Source organism: Ceratotherium simum, chromosome 25, assembly GCF_057802395.1.
Source record: "Ceratotherium simum simum isolate JZ-2026a chromosome 25, ASM5780239v1, whole genome shotgun sequence".
Taxonomy (NCBI): domain Eukaryota; kingdom Metazoa; phylum Chordata; class Mammalia; order Perissodactyla; family Rhinocerotidae; genus Ceratotherium; species Ceratotherium simum.
This window is the reverse complement of record NC_141924.1, coordinates 45,634,354-45,649,277: the sequence shown is the minus strand read 5'-3', so window position 1 is coordinate 45,649,277 and position 14,924 is coordinate 45,634,354.

Sequence of the window (14,924 nt, the reverse complement as noted above, 5' to 3'; positions counted from 1 at the left end):
CATTAAAGGCCTTCATTACTGTTAGAGACTTTTTTATCTCTAGTATTTCTTTTTTATTCTTTCTTAGAATTTCCCTTACCCATCTGTTCTTGTATGTTGTCTACTTTTTCCATTTGAGCCCTTAGTATGTCAAACATAGTTGTTTTAAATTTACAGTCTGGTATTTTCAAATTCCCTGCCATACCTGAGTCTGGTTCTGATCCTTGCTCTGTCTATTCCAACTGTGTTTTTTGCCTTTTAGTATGCCTTTTAATTTTTTGTAGAAGGCTAGACATAATGGACTGGGAAAAAGCAGTTCAGGTAAATAGGCCTTTAGTAATGTGGTCATAAGTGCATGGGGAAGGATGTATTCCTGTACTGTGATTAGGTCTCAATCTTTTAGTGAGCCTGTGCCCTAGGCTATGAATTTCACAAGTGCATCTTAGATTTTTCCCCTTGCCTTAGGTGGGAAAGAATGTCTGGAGGGGGCTAGAGTTAGGTATTTCCTTCTTCTAATGGAAGGCTAGAGCAGGCTGCAGTTGGGTAATTCCTTTCTCCAAGTGGAAGGCCAGAGCAGGCTGTAGTTGGGTATTTCCTTCCTCCACATGGAAGCCAGAGCAGGCAACTGTTGGGTAATTCCTTCCTCCACATGGAAGCCAGAGCAGGCAGCTGTTGGGTAATTCCTTCCTCCACATGGGAGGCTAGAGCAGGCTGCAGTAGGGTAATTCCTTCCTCCACATGGGAGGCCAGAGAAGGCTGCTGTTGGGTATTTCCCTTTCACCAGGTAGGTTAGACTCTGATAATACTCTAATAGGTTAAGCTCTGGCAAAATAGTTTCTCCTGAGGGTAAGCCTTGTTAAGAACAGATTGCTCTGGCTGTTTCAAATGGTTACTTTTCCCCTTCCCCTGAAGAACCAGAAGGGATTTTTCTCTGATATTCACTGTAAGAACCTGGTAAAACTCTAGGAGGTGAAACTAACAGAATTGTGGGTCCCTTCCCCATTCCCTGAGTTTTTTTTGTGTGTTTGTGTGAGGAAGATTGGCCCTGAGCTAACATCTGCCAATCCTACTCCTTTTGCCGAGGAAGACTGGCCCTGGGCTAACAGATGCCATGCCCATCTTCCTCCACTTTATATGGGACGCCGCCACAGCATGGCTTGACAAGAGGTGTATTGGTGTGCGCCTGAGATCCGAACCGGCGAACCTTGGGCCGCTGCAGCAGAGTGCGCGCACTTAACCGCTTGTGCCACTGGGCCGGCCCCCCTTCCCTGCATTTTTAACTCAGACCTGTAACACTGAGCCTCCAGCAATTCATCCATTACAGTTCAGATTTTCCTACCTAGGCATTGCTTCCAGGGGAGACTTCAGCTTGTGAGTTTTTGCTCAGGTGAGTTGTGATTCTCTGTATTCTCCTGTCTCTTCAGTTTTGGAGGCAGTGGTGTGCTCTGTGACCTCACTTCTGTGGTGGATCTAAGAAAAATTGTTGATTTTTCAGTTTGTTCAGCTTTTTACTTGTTGTTAGGATGGAGTGGTGACTTCTAAGCTCTTTATATGTGAGAACAGAAACTGGGAGTCTGGATGTCTTCTGTATGTATCATTTTGTGATTCGTTAGTCATCTTGAATGTGTGGATTGATTAGTTTTATCAACTCCAGAAAACTTCAGACATTTATTTCCTCCAAGTATCACCTCCACTCATTCTCTCCTTTCTTTCTAAAAACCTAATTAGGTATATGTTAGACCTTGACTTCATCCCAGTTCTTCTTAACTCTTCTTTTTACTTTTCATCTCTTTATTTTTATGTGTTGCATTCTGTAAAATTTCTTTTGACCAGTCTTCCAGTTTCCAATTCCTTCTTCATGTGTTTCTGTCTAATCTAATGTTAAATGTGTTCGTAGAGACTTTTATTTCAATTATTAGTTAGACAGATAAAGACAGATATATATTTCTAGACTTACTTATTTTCCTCAAATATGTTCTTTGTTTTTAGTTCCTAGAAGACATTTTTTTAAATATTTCTTTTCTTTCTATATAGTAAAGCATTTTTTGAAGTAATTTGCATGTAATAACTCCAATATTGAAGTATATACAGGTCTATTTCAGCTGTTTACTCTTTCTGATACTTTTCACTCATGGGGCCTCAGTGATGATGCATATATGCTTGAAAATTTGTTGTGTATGTGCTTCTCATTTTTCTCATAAAATTGTGAGAAGTGCATTATCTATTTTTTCTTTTTTGCACTTTTTGCTTTCTGATTACTGGGAATCGGGCAAAGAAATAATATTTTCAGAAAGACAAAGAAGAGAGAGGAAGATAAGAGAGGAAAAAGAGAGAGAGAGAGAGAATCAACATATTTACTTTTATCTTGACTCCAGAAGTCCATACAATATGTAGCTGGCACAATCAATAATTCTTCAATTTCTTTGGGATGTTCAATTTTTTATCAGAATCATGTCCGGAGAGTCTCTCTTTTTATCAATGCTTTCTATCATACTGGGATATTATTTTTTCTTCTCTGTATACATTTTTATTAACTTATTATGACTTATTATGTCAGCTTTTAGCTCTCTCATATAGGAATTGAGTGTATTAGGCTTACTTTCACCTCAGTCAACACACACCAATTACAGAAGAAAATTTTCTTTGATTTTCTAATTAGCAGTTTACAACCATTTATATTGTTTTAAAAACTGGAATGGGGTGGGGAAGAGTGTGTGCAAAATATGTGAGAATTGTTCTATAGGCCATAATGAATTTCTGCAGTAAACCTATACAGCAGATATGGGGAAAGGTAAAATCCTTCAATATGTCCATTCCCTTCTTAAACATTTTTATTTTCTCTCCATTGCCTTATAAGGCAATGTACTTATAAATAAGCTCACTCTTTTACATGCTAGTCAAGTTCTTGACTCCTCTAGATCTTGGCATTCTTACCTCATTCCAGTAAGAAAGCATTCCCTCTTGTCCTTGTTCTTTCTCCTTATCCAAAATTTATGCTTCAGCTGTGTTGATTTATTTTAGTTTCCAACTCCTGCTACTTGTAAGCTTGCACACCACACCACATTCCCAAACAAGAGGAGAAATCAAATGTGAAGTTTCTCGTTTTCTCAAGAGGAGAACTACAGATCTACCTGCATTCATGCATCTTTTACTATTTTCTTCTATTCACAAAAGAGGAACTGCCCTGCTGCTCTCTCTTCCTGTATGCTTTGGAGACAATCTATTCCAAGCACTTAAGAAATCTTCTACTATTAGTTATTCCTTCTTTTCCTTCTTTTTTAAACCTTTTCTCTTAATATAGTTAACCTCTGAAGGACAGGAACATAGTGCTTCTTCCCTTCTTTATATCAAAACTGATTGGTTTTTGTCCTACCTGAGAGCCTTTCATTGCAGACTTCTAAATGATGGATTACCCCAGAGTATGTCATCTTCCAATTTTTCATTCCTATTTTTTTCTTCTTCTTGTGAAATACCATGTCTTTAAATGAAGACCCCACCAATAACAAACCTGATCACATTTCTTACCACTCCCCTTCTCTCTCCTTTACTCCAGAAATACTGGTCTCCTCTTTTGGCTTTTTCTTTCCCATCAAGACCAACTTTATTGAAAAATTATTTATATGTCCACATCTGTCACTGACTCCATATCCACTTTCTTTTTTACTCTAAATTTGCTTACTTGCCAATCCCAGCCATTCACATGGTTTTATTTTTATACCTATATGCACATAAACTTACAAATTTATTTCTCCAGCCGAGAACTCCTGTATGAGCTGTGAAATTTATACGGTATTGCCTCCTTTACATTTCCCCTTAGACGTGAAAAAGGCACATCACACCCCAAATATCTAAAACTGGAAATAACCACTTCTATTGTGCCTGCACCCAGCCTTCCTCTAATGTCTTCTATCTAAGTGAACGCCACAGATATCTATAATTCTAGAATGCTAGGGTCTTCCTTGGCTCCCCTTTACCCTTTTCTCCATATGCAAAGTATTTCTAAGTTTCATTGTTTATTGTAAAACCTTTTTTAAAAAATTAAAGTACAATGCATATATAGAAAAGAGTAATCACCAGTACACAGCTCAGTAAATTACAGTACAATTAACAGCACTAGAAAAACCTATTCATTCATTCATTCAAAAGTCTCTTCCTAGTTACTACCCCTCTAGCCTCTCCACAAGTGAATACTATCCTGATTTGTAACACCGTGAATTAGTTTTGATTAATTTTGAAACTTTATAAAATGGAATCATATAGTGTGTATTTGTTTGTATCTGTCTTTTTTTAGTCAACACTATGTTTGCAACATTTATCCATAGTTTTGCCTATAGCAGTGGTTCATTAATTTTTTATTTCTGTATATTATTCCATTTATGAATATACAAAATTTAATTATCCATTCCTCCATTGATGACTTTTTTCAGTTATTTCAAATTTTTGGCTATACACTAGGCCTAGTGTTAACATTTATTCTGAGTCTTTTTAGTGTCCATATGTACATATATTTCAGTTGGATTTATCTATGAGTCCAATTCCTGGCTTTCAATACATGTATAGATTTGACTTTCGTAGATAATGACCAGTCTGATTTATTTTTAACACTTGAATATTTTTAAAATGTTTCCTTTCTCTTCATCTGTACTCTTACAACTTTTAAAGATAGTAAAACTAGTAAATTATTGCAATAACCTCCTCTCTGGTCTTCTGAATCAACACAGGTTCCTCTTTAATAGTATTGCCTTACTCAACTCATTAATCTTTTTGGAAATGAAAATACGGCCCTTACTTATACTTCTACCACACAACCCCTGAATATACTGTGCTCTACTCCCCACTCCCCCACATCCTATGCAGCCACCACCATAGCCACAGCATCTGCCTAGTCAACTCCCATTCTTCCACTTGAATTATTGCTCATATTTGTTTGCACTTTTAGCCCAAAATACATAACACAGCTACAATTATACCTGTATCACTATGATTCTTTTATAAATGCCTCTCTTTGCCACAAGATTGTAAGCTCTGTGATGGCAGAGACTTTGTATTATTCTCCTCCAACTTTGGATCCCTAGCACCTAGAACAATGCATAGGACATAGTAGGTGTTCAAAATAGATGGTTTTTGAATGAATGCAATTATGCCTGAATGCGTGAATAAATGTGTTATGCTATTTACCCTACATGGAAGACTCTTTTTCTTCCTTCTTCCTATTCCCACTTTGCCCAGTTAATTATAATTCATCCTTTATATCTCAGCTTATACATCCTTGACTAGGATCTCTTTCTGAATCAAAACTTCATTAAAACGCCCCTCCATTGTGCTCTACTTGCAACAGTTCTTTCTTATTCTATTTTAGCATTTTATGTAGCAATGTCTATCTTTTGTCTATCTCCCTCACTAGTTTGTAAGCTCCTTGAAATAGAGGCTATGTCAGGGTCACAAGAAAACCCCAGTTCCTAGAATGGTTATTAAAATAATATTAAACAAAACTTAAAACTTTTCTTTTCTTGACTTCGGTCTAGTTTTTTCATTTAAAAAAATTAAATAATGTCTTCATCTTTATTCAATCTAAGGGTATCATGTGATTCATTTTATTAGTCCCAGATGACAAATATGAATAACTTCAGGCATGACAGTATCAAAAGCAATTCATTATCTAAGAAGTAAGATGAAGACAAAGACGAAGATGAAGAACAGGAGTAAAGGAAGAAGAGGATAGAAGGGAGGAAGAGAAGAAGGAGAAAATGTAGGATGAGCAGAGAAGTTTGTAATGTGAGGATAAAAGCTACTGTCCCTCCTCTTCCTTTTCTTCTTTTCACCTGTTCTGACCTCAGCCTTCAATATTTCTAACTTTCATTGCTTTTTCACTCAAAAGCTCCAACCACAATAGACTGTTCCAAAATATCAACAAAGATATTATTTTAAAGTATGTCTAACTCACCCCAGAAGTACAAAATCCTAAGAATATATATATAATTTAGTTTCTACACAGCTTTATCAAAGAGTCAGTAGTCATGCAATTGACATGGGACTATCTATATTTCTGAAATTTGAATAGCTCCCATTTCTAGAAATGTCTGAAGGCTGAGTAGATCAAATGAACAGGTAAATACATTTCATCTGACTTTGATTTATATTTAGATAGAGTCTTCAAAAGTGTTTCAAAGTTATTTTATCCAACTTCAATAAATTGTGAAAATGCATTAGTAATATTGATCAATAAAAAACATTTTTTCAAAATTTCAAGATTCTACATATTTGATCTCTGCTCATCATCTACTATAAACAATTAAATGTATCCCATGATGTTAAATTATAACACTGTTATGAGTTGTTTAAAAGAGAAAGAGTGAGAGTCTTGATTGCAATACAGAATATCAATGTTGGTCGAAATGGGAATTATGTCCTTTACTCTATACAAAGATGGTATTTTTTTGCAGATGGCAAAGCGGACAATACTCAGTAACATGACAGCTATAGTACATAAGGAAGAATAATGGTAAACAATCCATAGTTTATGAGTACATTATTGGAGGGATTTAAGGGTTAAAAAACCTGTGAGAAGCTAATGATGGATAACTGTCAGTATTTATATTGATTAACTAGGTACAAAGCATATGGTAAAGTATTTGAAGCTCACGCTATGAAATACATCCTTTGGGCAACAGAAATATCATGAAAACTTGAAGGAAAAAGATGAGGTTGACTCTGGTTTGATTTATGGTATTTAAACCTAAAATGTTTTCACATTAATGATTGTTTTCAGAATTAAAAAGATCACAAATGTACACTAAAATTATAAATATTAATAACTCCTCTATTTTCTAAGAAAATAATACAGGTTATTAATTTGTATTTGGAATTTTTATTCTTAAAATATGTATTAGAGTAAACAAAAATTGAGTATAAATTCTATGGGAGCCAAGTGGCTACTGCTGGTGAAAAAAACATAAATATTTATCATTGTTATTTAATAACATCAGATAAACCCAATGTTATCTTTTTAGCAGATTAGAGAAGCCATAAGAAAAAGTAAGCCCCCTAAAAATAACAGTATAATTTTATTCTATTTCATCAAGTTTTAAATTATTCAACAATATATTTTTCTCAAAAAAATTCTTCTTCCCAAATATTTCCACACAAATCACATATTATATGCTTAATTTCTTTAGAATTTTTAGTTTTATCTAAAAAATACATTTTATTCACCTCATGAATTCAATTCAAGAAAAACACTTAGGGGAATTTCTGTCATTAAGATGATAAATAAATGGCAAGCAATAGGATATATTGGCACTTGAGGAAGCCATTTGGGGTAAAACTAATTTGGCTGGAGTTTGTTTTTCCAGCAGGGCCTGTAGCCTTTAAACCTGCATGTGTATCTGCTTTGCCATGTCCCAAAGGTAAGAGTAAACGTTCTCAAGATAAGGATGCAACTTCCCCCTCATTGGCATTTCCTTAAGGTTAAGCATTTCTCCCTAGGCTAGGATTTGACTGCTGTACTCATCCTGTGACCACCCAGCTCAAGACAACAGACCTGCCACCAGCCACGCCCATCGAGACAGCAGAGCTGCCCCCCACTGTGTCCATCAATAGCTATTCTGGCAGGGCAATCTGACAGGGCGATCTTGTGGCTATTGTAAAAGGTACATTACAATCCTATGTGATACATGCTCTTTGATGGTATATAACCACTCTGTACACTCCACTTCTTTGGTGCCCTTCTTTCTTTATGGAAGGAAGGCCCAGGGCCATGGTCCTCAAAAGTTGGCTCATAATAAACTCACTCCAATTTTGATTTATAGATTGATTATGGATTATCTACGTTGACAAAGATAATACGAGTCTGATGTTCTTCATGATTTTCCAAGATGACCACATTGTACCTCGTAGTCTTTCAGATGTTGATCAATACTGAAAATTTATTTTTCTATTCTTGAGTAAGATAGAAATGATAGTTTTATGTCTGACTATACTGATACAATCAATGACCTGTGACTCCTAACATAACCACCCAATAGATTTTATGCTTTGGTCTCTGTAGACTTTAAAATTAAAGTAAATAAAATGCAGAAGCCTTCTAACTTTGGATAACCTCATGCTCTCCTTGTTCACACATCAGGGTGAACATCATTTCTGGGAATCAAATATGCAGAACTAATATTTTATAGTTCTCGAAAATAAAACTCCAAAAGCTACTTCTGACTCTTGCACGTGTGATTAAGATCACATCTAACCCTGTATCCAAATTACCTGGCAAGGAATGTCTCCTGATCTCTAAACTTTTGTCATAAAAGTTATGTCCTATTGTCTCTTCTTTCCATAGTTGGTAATCCCCAAATGGTTATCATATACTTTAACAGTAGCTCAAGGTTTGATCTTTAAACATTCACTCAAAGTTTTGTGTTGATCTGTGCAAGCTGATAGGCCCTACCTTGAGGTTGCATACAGTCATGGTGATATCTATCAAAATTAATATCGAACTACATAGATCATGTGATGTGAATGTAGTAGATGAACTCACTGAAGAAAATAAATAAAAGGCATAGTGAAATACCAGTTTATAAAAAGAAATCCATATTTACTCAGATATGGGAGAACCTTCACTCACAATGTTATGAAAACTCAGTCATGGCAGTAAATTCTACTAAAATAGCAGCAGAGCAGTGAAGAGTAAAATATGATGAATAGCCAAAAACTATAATATTTTAAATTGTGTAACAAAACTGAGAATGTTGAGAATCACTGATTTATTGGATGGGTACTGAGTTAGAAATTGACTAGTTGTCAGATCCACGTTCAAATTCCATTTCTACTACATAATAGGCAGACATTTTTTGGTTTTGGTGTATATGTTTACTCGTAAAATTGTATTGATAATACCTATATCACAGAAATATTGTGAACACAAAATGTAATACATATATCACAGAAATATTGTGAACCTGAAATGTCTCAATGCCTGGAAAATAATAATGGATAACTAAATGTATGTTTGCTTTCTTCCTCTCCTTTTCATGGAAATAATCAGTCCTCCAGAGGCACATGAAATAATGTCACCTCTCTCTTTCCTGATTCATTGTGCTAGTTCAGTAATCTGAAACTCCCACGAGAATAATCAAAGCACTTATCATATAGAGACAGATGGTGGTAATGGAATTATACCTCAAATTCATACATGTGTGTATGTTGAGTGAGTGAATACATCCTGTCAAGTCACTTGTTTGATGTAGTGGTTGCTTTCACCCCGTGTCTGTTTCCTCACTTGTAAAATCAGAGGAACGGAATCTGCAAACTACCTACAGACCATGGGCCAAACACAACGGCTACTTACTTTTGTATGTCCCCCTGGGCACCACTCCGGGGAGCTCACTGTCCCCCTTTGCCTCCGCTCCCAGAGCCTGCTCCCCGCAGTCGCGTCCCACTGCCGCCCGGGCCACCACTGCACACTGGGGACTCACTGATGGGCAGCGTCCTGAAGTCGCGGTGGAACCTCGGGCTGAGAGAGATGCCTGTCTCCGGCTGAGCTGCCCAAAGAGAGAGCCAGGCTCTCAGGGAGGAGAGAAGGGGGCTGCCGGGATCTGAGAATCACCGGGGCGGAAACTAACCCGGTGTCCGCCCTCCCCGACCCCACCCTCAGCCCCCGGCCCTTCTGCTCGCCCGTCGCTCTTCTCCGGAAATGTCTCCAGCTGGCGGCAGCTAAGCGCAGCGCCGAGGCGCCCGCCCACCGTGTGGCCTACCCCAGGCAAATAGCGTGGGGAAAGAATCGGCTCTCTTCTTACCTAAGTACTTGCATAATATCCTCTACTTTGCCTTTTGGCCTGCAAAGCCCTGCTACTATTTACTCTCCAGCTCTTCACAGTTCTGTGACGGGGGTGGAAAGCCCTCCGGCGCACTCTCAGCAGGCGTCTACAGACCATGAAGGACTCTTTTTCTCCTGAGGAGCCCTAGGGCCCTGTGACTGAGTCCACGCTCAACTGCCTGGGACACGAACATTGCATTTTCTTCCTGTGTGCGGTCGGGCTCCTCCTCCTTTCCTTTCCTATCTACAGAAGAATAAATTTTTAGCAAGATGAGGGAAGAATAGAGGTATCTGTGACGTAAGGCAACGCTAAAGCCAGCCCACCACAGAAAATAACTTTTTATTTCCTATTCTTTCTACTCTCCTAAATCAGCTGAGTTGGCACAGAGACATACTTCTTTGGGGATGAATAGATCATTATGCTTCTTGCAGAACAAGAACCCTACAGTTAACACCATAGTTAATGGTAAAAGATGATGTTTCTCCCTAAATCAGGACCCAGATTAAGAAACCCTCTCTTATCACTTCTATTCAACATGGTACATGAAATTCTACACAGCTTGGTAGGCAAGAAAAGGTAATGAGAGGAAAAAGTAAACCTTTCTTTATTTGCATATAACATGATCATCTGTGAGGAAAATCCAAAGGATCTACAAAAAAGCTGCTAGAACGAACGTGTTATTTAAGCAAAGTTATTGATACAAGTTCCCTAGATAGAAATCAATTATATTTCTATAAGCTCTTAAAAAATTGGAGTAAAATAGCCATGCCCTTTATAATAGCAACCCAAAGTGTGAAATTCGTAGGGATAAATCTGACAAAAGATGTGCAAGACTTACACTGAAGTCATTGCATTTAGTGGTCATGTTTTTTTAATCTCCTTAATCCAGTGGAGTTAGGTGGGTTCTCTGCTTCAGAATCCACTCCCACATTTTTAGTGTTTGCTCTGGCAGCACCCTACTCCAATATCAAAATATTTGTTATCTATTGCTGTGTAAAACTTACCCAAATCTTGGCTTCAGTGGTCTGCTGGGGTTACTGACATCCTAAGGCTTGGCTGGGGAAAGATGTGCTTTCAAGCTCACTCACCTGGCTGTCGGCAGGGTTTGGTTTCTTGCTGGCTGTTGACCAGAGGCTGCCCTCAACAGTTCATGATATGGCGTCTGGCTTCATCAGAACAATCCTGAGAGATACTGAGAGAGAGACAGAGAGCTAGAGTGAGAAGGAGCAAGATAGAAGGCACAATCTTTTGTGTCTGAATTTTGGAAGTGGTATCTCATCATTTTTGCTGTATTATGGCTTGATTACCAGGAGGAAGGGTCTGTGTTGGGAGACATTTCAAAACTGCCTACCATGATTTTCCTATCCCCAATAACTCACGTCTCTTCCACATGCAAAAGACATTCACTTCCTCTCGAACTCCACAAAATGTTCATCCCATTATATCATGTCAAAATCTACAATCTTATCGTCTAACTCACATCCAGGTGTGGATAAGCCTCCTAGAGCAGAATTCCTCTAGATTTGTAAATCTGTGAAAATAAAGAAATTAAGAGACAACTTATTTGCTTCCCTCACTCCAGAGGCCCTTAACATACAGTGGTGAAACAGACATAAAGTAACTGCTATAGATACTTCCGGTCAAAGTAGGGGAGAAATAGGAGACACAAAGAACCCACTGGTCCATAGCAATTCTGAAATTCATCTGGACAAATGTTGGAAATTTCATTAGGTTTCAAGGCCTGTGAATAATTCTGTGTGGCTCTTGGCTCCAGCCCGAGCTGAAGTCATCCTTTCTTTTCCAGGCATGTGTTTGCAGTTTAGTTGCTCAGTCAGCTCCCTGCCAGTAGAATTCTGGGGTTCCCAGAGCCTCTTTTATTTTGTACTTTCTTTGTCTCTTCATTCCAAGCTGACTATGTTTCTTTAGATACAGTTATCTCAAAAACTTTATGGGCTTCTGTGAATATCACTGGGGTTTATTAAATTAACAAATATCTTCAGGATAATTTCTTCTTCACCTTGGGATCCTGCTGAGATGACTGGGAAACAGTGCTCTTAAGCTTCTTAGAAAGCTTATAGTTTGACTGAGAGTAAGGCAGATCCTTAACTTTGTACAGAGCCTCTTGCATGACTGCATGATACTGTGATCCTTGTATCATTCTGAGGTCTTAATAACACGTCATGTACTCAGGCCTTTGGATTATCTCTAGACCACATCTTTATGACAGGGATCAGAACACATTTTTTAATTTTAGCATGTTTTCCATTCTGGAGAGGCTGATAATTTTCATACCATCATGTTCTGGTTCTTCTTCATTTAAAGGTCATCTCCTCAGTTTACCTCTCTCCACTTATATTTTACTGTAAGCAGCAGGAAGAAGTCAGCAAGCACGTCCAACTTTGCTTTGAAATCTCCTTTGCTACGTCCCCAAGTCCATTAGGTGTATGTTCTGGTTTCCACATAACTGCAGATGACCATGTTGCTATTTTTCCTGCTACCACATGATACCAGTTTTCAATAACATGTTTTTCACTTCGTTTAGAGCCCTTACTGGCAAGGTGTTCAAAGCCCAGATTTCTATTAACAGTCTGTTCAGAACAATTAGGCTTTCTCTAACATGCCTCTAGAAATCCTTACAACCTTTTCATGCTGCCCAATTCCAAAGCCATTTGCACATTTTTAGTGGTCATTGTGGTGTCATCCAATAAAATGGTATATTTGTTGCCATTAAAATGTATAAAATGGCATTTGTTCTCTAGTGCTGTGTAACAAATTACCCCCAAAATTAGTGGCTTTAACCCACAACGTATATTACCTCACAGTTTTTATTGGTCAGGAATCCAGGTGCAGCTTAACTGGATTCTCTGATTCAGGCTCTCTCAAGGCTGCAATCATGGCATCAGCCAGGGCCTCAGTCATCTCAAGGTCAACTGGGAAAGGATTTACTTTCAAACTCACTGACGTGGCTGTTGGCAGGATTCAGTTCTTCGTAAGCTGTTGATCTGAGGCCACCTTCAGTTACTTGCATGTGGGCTTTTCCAAGGCAGCTAACAATAGGCAGCTGGCTTCAACAAATCAAGCAAGAGTGAAGAGATTGCAAGCAAGACTGAAATTACAGTCTTTTGTAAGCTAATATTAGTGACATTTCATCTCTTTTATTGTATTCTATTACTTAGAAGAAAGTCAAAGATCCAGGCCATACAAGGGGTTACACAAAGGCATGAATACTAAAATGTAGAGATCACTGGGAGTCATTTCAGGAGCTGCCAACTATACAATCATGAACACTTTGCCCATAATTGTTGGGAAAAAGCACCCATTTTCACATTATTCCAGTGAGTAACAGAGGAGATGAGAAATATTTGTTCAAGGGAGACCATCTATGTTCATGGAACTACAAATTCATTAATGTCCTTATCCTTTGATCATCTTTCTAGTGACAGACAAGGCCAGACAAGTTGAGGTTGATGAGCAAAACTTAGCTTCCAAAATGTATTGAGATTTTGAAAGAAAGAGAAACTTCTAGAATGTACGCAGACCTAAAGATATTTGATTTTATGAAATATCAAAACAAGTTTTTACTCTCACCAGTTAACTTTTCACTTTCCCTTCCCCAAGAAGAGAGAACTTTGATCCCTGTTAAGATGAAAGATAAAGGCATCAATCAAATAAGCCCAGACCTTTCATTACATGCAAAAATGGTTTTAACCTTTTTAAATTTTCAGCAATTCTGTTTGAGTGCTAGAATAAGTGAAATAGTTAAATAGATACATAAAATTGATAAAAGGAAAGATTCTACTATGGTCTGAATGTTTGGGTCCCCTCCAAATTCGTATGTTGAAATCCTAACCCCCAAGGCAATGGGTTAGGAGATGAGGCCTTTGAGAGGTGATTAGATCATGAAGGCAGAGCCCTCATGAATGGGATTAGTGCCCTTATAAAGAGGCCCCAGAGAGCTAGCTCTTCCCTTCCACCGTGTGAGGACACAGCAAGAAGGTGCTGTCTGTGAACCAGGGTGCTTGCCCTCAGTAGACATTGAATCTGCCAGCACCTTGATCTTGGACTTTCCAGCCTCTAGAACAAACAAAGTAAATGTTTGTTGTTCTTAAGTCACCCAGTTTATGGTATTTTGTTATAGTAGCCTGAATGGATGAAGACAGGTCTGAAATATTTTTTTTTATTGGTATTAAGTATAAACACATACACTGGAAGGATACACAATAACTTTTTGAATTGAAGTTATTTCTCAGGAGGAGAGAGAGGGAAGTATGTGGCTGTAGAGAAAATATTTTATATGTGTCTGCACCATTAGGGCTTTCTGAGCAAATCTTACTGAAATTTGGGAACTGAACTACAAGACAAAGCTTAGAGGCTAAGTCATGACTGAGCAGGTAGTGAGAACTCCAGAGAGAGGTACGTGTTGCATTTCAAGGGAGGAGGACTCACAGGACCATAAAGACATTCTTCAGTTTTAAAGTTGGAGACACTGGTCTTATTTTTGCCCTGGAGAGATTTATTTACTTTTTAAATGGCGAGGAGCCAGGATTTTTCTTGTTAGATTTTCAAGGGTATTTCCTCAGAAGCTGAGGGTAACAGCTGCTTCTCCCTCATATGTAACCATCAAGATTCATGTTTTTGTGGTTTCCTTGCCTACAGTAGACCCTCTTACATTTGGGATGACATCTGGTTCTCGTTGCATCACCCCAGGGGGGAGAATTGGGGCAAAGGAAACCAGGACAATTATTTGCTATAAGTACATAGTAATTTCTTTTGCTTCAGAAATTTCATGTCTGAATTTAGGACAATATTAACAAATATAGATAGATGGAATGAATATGCTCAGAGGTATACATGGGAGTTACAACTATATCTGTATTATTTTATGTTTTCACAAAATAAGGTCTGAAATAAATATAAATATTAGCATGTTTAAAATCTGGTTGAGTATACAATGGTTGCTACATTGGTCTCATAATTTTAAAATAAACAAATAAAAAATTACCTTTTTTGGTCAACATTTCGGTAGAGAGCCTAGGAAAAAAAAACCTTTTTTTAAAGAAAGTTTTGACTTTCAAACACACACATTCTTCCACAGTGGAAATATGAAGGCAGTAATTTCTCTCCAAAATATATAAGGAG